General features: G+C 45.7%; 1 protein-coding gene across 1 annotated transcript in view; it reads left to right on the plus strand.

Moving 5' to 3' along the window:
- Nucleotides 1-1,340: 1,340 nt before the first annotated feature.
- The window catches only part of ELFN1 (extracellular leucine rich repeat and fibronectin type III domain containing 1), a 175,710-nt gene continuing 171,637 nt past the window's right edge, over nucleotides 1,341-5,413 (plus strand). The window contains exon 1 of the mRNA XM_019512947.1: nucleotides 1,341-1,456. The gene's annotated coding sequence lies outside the window, so the exon portion shown is untranslated. The remainder of the gene's footprint in view (nucleotides 1,457-5,413) is intronic.

Consider the following 5,413-nt stretch of genomic DNA (forward strand, 5'->3'; position numbering starts at 1 on the left):
GTTTCTGGAGAGTGACCGACTCCATTCCGCCTGTTTATTCGCTAGTTGGGTAATAACTTAAGACAATGAGGGAGCCTGCTGAGCTATTTGGCAGTGAAATGAATCCCGAGGGAGATCAGTACAATATTGTTTACTGGCGGGGAGCCTTACGTGCCTGAAGGGTCAGAGTTGTGCAATTATGTGGAGAGTCAGGTAAACAAAAGGTCCCTGTTTTAACACTGGATTCATTAGAAGAAGATATGATGAGAACCATTAGTGCATGAGCTATCATTATCTTTCAGTCCGATGAGTCTCCTCCTTCCCCCTCCCCTCCCTTTTTATTTTTTATTTTATTTTTTTAGGAAAAAATAATGCCTGGTTCCTGTTAAATCAGATATGTATGGCCAAAAATAATAGTAATACCAGGTCTGCAAGATTAAGTTCACAAGGGAAGAGAAATTACAGTTCTGGCCTGACTTGCTGCTATACCAGGCATACAGAGAGACGGCTCGGTATGCAGATAAACAGGGCAAAATAAAAGGGCTACACAGGAAGAGACGGCAAGAAAAATAGGAACTAATCAGCAGAGGCAGCCACTGTAATAAGGCACTAAACATGGAAAATTGCATTATACTCGCTCCTCTGTTTCTCGTTGTATACATTAGCCACAAAATCATCAATAGGCAATTCACTGCAAAGATGCAGCGCTGCAGACTTTCACCTTCCTCTTTATTGGCAAAGGAGTTCATGCTGCTCCAGGAGGAAAAGGCATTATTTCACCCTTCTAGCAATGAGATGGCAAAAGTGCGGCCAGAGGTGCATACACAAAGTGATTGCGTTCCAAAATGGGGTTCAAAGAATAGGGGGTCTGGGCATCCCAGATGCTTCCACGGCAGTGTCCCAATGCACGTCCTGCGATCTTGCTTCGTGGAGGAGGAGAAAAACTCCTGTGGGAGGAGAAATCTGATCTACCTCAGATACATATTTTTAACAGCAAACTTTATTTCTATTCCTCAGTTGGGAAAGCATGAGCAGCAATCGCAGCTGAGTCTATTTATTTTTAGATAAAAATAGTGAGGACATTTATTCGGAAATTTACTTAGGTGTAGTCTGCTGACACACAGCAAACTGGGCTTTGCAGAATTCAGGAACCCCGATGACACCTATTGGAAACAGATGACTTTGCTTTTATTCCATACGGCATCTCCAGAGGGAAAGAGCCAAACTTTCCAGATCTGACCCAAATCTTATGCAGGCATGGAAGCAGAATTAAAAAGGGAAAATGAAAAAAATCCAAACAAGAATAAAACCAGTCCCAAAGCTGACACTGAAACCCAGCTTTTCTCTTCTCTTTTGGTCAGCAGCTCCAAACATGATCAGTGCATAAATCTGTCTGCAGCCCAGGATGTCGGAAGCGTACCAAGAGACAGCAATCTACTCCCGAGTGCTTGGTGCAAAAGGAAGGCTGTGGCTTCAGGTACGAAGCATTGCATATTGGACTACCCTATGTTTTTTTTTTTCCCCATATCCATTGAACTGAGTCTGTTTGTTGTAGTGACGGGGGAAGGGAACAGGCATGCATAGCAGGAGGAGCTTCAGAGGAGGATTGCTAAAACTGGCTCCGACCACACATAAGCAAATGCGGTTACTCTGTGGGGAATACAATGGGTCCTTGCAAAATGTCTTGGCATGTTTCCAAACAGAACAAGAACTACTCTGATGATTGCAGAGGTGCTCTTCCTATCCTGCTTGTCCTTTCTGAACAGACAATGGCGATTAATGGGGGAGCTTTCAAAAGTGCTCTGCATGGGTATCGTCTACCCAGACTGAAGTTTGTCATAAGACTCCCGTTAGCAGGCCAATGCCAAGCACTTTGGAAAACTGTCTAAATCTACTCACAATGCTACTTTGCTTTTTTTTCCCCCCTACAACCTCCTTGTAAAACCAAGCCTATGCTGAGGTCAGGCTGGGCCACTCTATATGGAGTCCTGGCCCCCTCTTCCATAGGAGACACTTCCAGCTTCCAGTAAGCGGCCCTCCACCCAAAATAATTGCCCACCCCTGATTTAGATACTAAACTGCAAGTGTTTCCTTCTGGGTTTCTTGGGCCACTAACTCCTACAACACCCTTCCCCTGGCATTTGGAGGACACCTCTAACCCCTGTCATCAGCCAGAGGCAGGATATTGTGAAACCAGTGGGCAGCTCAGCAAGCATCATAAGCAGAGACTGTTTTTTCTCAAGCCCCATCCTAGTGTCACATGGGCCTGCTGAAAACCACAAAGTATTTTGTTTTTTAACATGCCTTTGGCCTCTTGACATTTCCCATCTCTTTCCTAGCCTAGTCTGGGGGCTTCCCAAACACACAAGTGTTCCCAGAAAGCGGTCAGGTCAGCCAACGGGGGTGTCAAGAGCGTGGGGCTTCTCTTGGACAAACTATGAGCTGCTTGTATGTTTGGTTGTTTTATTTCCTGAATGAGTGGTATATGGGTAATAAGAAATACTTTATTCTTTCTTTTCTTTTGTTCTATGTTTCCACATCTGAATGCATTTGCAGTGGGCTTCTCATAGATTGTAGGGAAGTCCTGTATTATCACAAAATGTTATCACTTTCAGCTATGGCTCGTTCTCCCAGCCATTGTGACCTGCTCAATGCACAGACAGGTTCTTGGCCTTTCTCTAAAGCAGTTCACTTTGGCCTAGTCTACATTGAGAAGTCTGCTCCAAGTGGATCCCATCCCTGGGTCCAGTTTTTAGATACAGGCACCTTTGTAAGACATCCAAATCCCACATATGGATGCTCAAGACTTGGCCAGATATGCAACATATGCTTCTTGGAGCACTGACCTGAGCATCCAAACATGGGGTTTTAGCTGCTGATGAGGATGTCTGTTTTTAAGCATGGGTGAACACGGCGGGGGGCATGCACAGTGTTCCCTCTAAGCTATGTGGTATGTGTGGCCGCAGAGGCGCACCTGGCAGCATGGCATGAAGCGCGCCTGAGCAGCTGCACACACCACACAGCTTAGAGGGAACACTGGACATGCAAGGGGCCGCACAAGGTTCTGACCCAAATCACTAATTTAGTTTGGGAAAACTCTTGGGGGTTTGACATCCAGTCATCCAGCTGTGGATGCTGAATGCACCTTGGCAAGGAGTGGGACACATTCCTGGGTGTGTAATGATTTGGGCTTTTGAGGAGATGGGCAAAACTGGCAGGTGAGGGTTGGTCATAGCACTCCCTACCCCTGAGCGAGATCTTCTGATCCCAGCAAACAGGGGACACAAGTAGGGGAGTTTGCAAGGGACCTCACAGGTTGAGGGGGAAGAGGAATGCAAGAGGAAAGGAGCAGAACCTGGTTCCTGGCTGTAATTCCTGGCTCTTGGTAGGTGAGTGAGCTTGGTGGGTTTGGTCTGCATGCTTGCATGGTGGTGGTGACTGTGTGCGCAGAGAGAGTGCTTGCCTGGTTGTTGTTTGGACCGTGTTCTTGGACTGTGTGTTTGGTGAGTGCTGTTTGCTGAGTGTTTGCAGGAGAAGGAGACACTGGCTGTGACCTCACCCCCATCTGTGTCCCAGTGAGGCGGCTGAGCTAGCCCAGGTCAAGAAGAGCAGAGAAGGGAGCACATGAGGGAACAGGGCAGTTTGCAGAGGGGAGGTGGCAGCAGCAGTCAGAGGTGCAGTGCACAGAGTGCTCTCTCTGAGGGATGCACGGCATTTAGGGGAGTCCTCAAAGGAAGCTGTCCTTGTGTTTAAGACTAACCAATGTATGTTTGACTGAAGCCACATGGGTCTGAAACTTTGAGTTTGGGCCTTGGGTTTGAAATCCAGTCCTTAAACCCATAGTTCATATGAAGTTGGCGTTGAGCGTAAAGTGAGCAGAAGGCAATCAAAAGGGAAACCAAGATAAAACTTGTCTAAAAGAGCCAATGGAAGTTCAAGGGTTAAGGATATACCCCAGGTAGAAGTCTGCTGTATGCTTTTTGCTTGTTCTACAAGATTAGGTTTAAAATAAGGGTTTTTTTCATGTGGTGTTGGGCCCCTGGCTCTGTAGAAGTTACTTCTTGTGTGTGACTGCGAGTGCTTTGTGAATGATGGAGATGGCAGAATCCCAGCAGAGAGAGAGAGGAATAATTGCATTGCTCCCTCCTAACAGATAGCTGTGTCCATGTCTTGGGGCTTACATCTACTCCTCTTCCTTCGCTCTCCATAGGGAACCACGTAGGGAGGCTGTGGGTCTATGTCATCAGCACAGTGCTGTTCCATGGACAGATGTTTTATCCGTGATATGTGCTCCTGACAGCACTGCTTCCCTGCATAATCTTAAACACCCAGAGAGCTGGTTTTAAATATCTCTAAGCCACCCACAAAACGTCTCTCAAATAAATGTACACGATGAACTGTCAGTGACAACAGGTAGCATGATGCCCTTCATGCAGTGAAATGTCCCCATGGCAGGTTTCACTTCCCTAGTGACAGTTCTCACTTCCCATTTGTTACGTTTATGAGACAGAACGTGAAACATCATTTTTGCTAGCTATATCCCTTCAAACAGGACAGATCAGCCTGTCGGGAGTGAGTGTGTTTGCACACTTGTTATTGTATGTGATTCTTCCCGTCTGCAAACATTACGTGCACATCTGTCTTGCCCTTGTAAACCCTGTGCTTATATATGCAAATCGGGCACAACTCAGAAGCGGGTTCATTAAGCTGAAAACCAGAACTGAGCATTCGAATGCCTTTTAATGTTCCAGTTTATAATGGTCCTCTTAATTACCCTATGAAATGCCCAATAAAACAAATTGCTTTCATTTTGACTTTATTCCCTGACTTTTTCAGCTTACTTAAGATTGTAGGATCCATTAAAGAGCTACTTTCTCTTTGGGGAACACTTTGAAAGAGTTCGCACTTATAAAAGGGGATTTATGTTCCTATCTTGTGTTTTACCATAATTTTCCTTGCCAGTTTTGCTAATTACTAGAGATATTTGTGTTTAAACAAGTGCCGTCTTCTGTACACTCCATCCTCTCCTAGATAATCCAGCAGTGAAGTCATAATGCTGAGTCTGTGACATTCCCATGGCAACTGACTGTGATGTCACAGACGGGATTACAACTTTGCTGGAGGATCAGGCAAGGGGTAGTGAGGCTGAAACTCATTCTCACATGGATGTCTTTAAATACAGAGTAAGTGATGGAAACTGGAAGTTCCCAGGAAAAGAAAGTGCTTTTTTAACGTACCCTTTTCCTCCGTTCAGCTCATAAAAGCATTTGTTAGGGGAGGATTTTATCTTACGCTCGGAGCAGCCACTAACGTCTCCTGCTGTAGGAATCCATCTCTTGTCACTCGAGGGCTAGACATAGCTGCCTGAGTGTTGACTGACAAAGTTTTCTGGACTCTAGGGCCCCGTCTATACCTGTTTCTGCCAAACACTTTT

This window comes from Gavialis gangeticus, unplaced genomic scaffold (genome assembly GCF_001723915.1).
Source record: "Gavialis gangeticus isolate Ggan-Ray unplaced genomic scaffold, GavGan_comp1, whole genome shotgun sequence".
In the NCBI taxonomy this organism is placed as follows: Eukaryota; Metazoa; Chordata; order Crocodylia; family Gavialidae; genus Gavialis; species Gavialis gangeticus.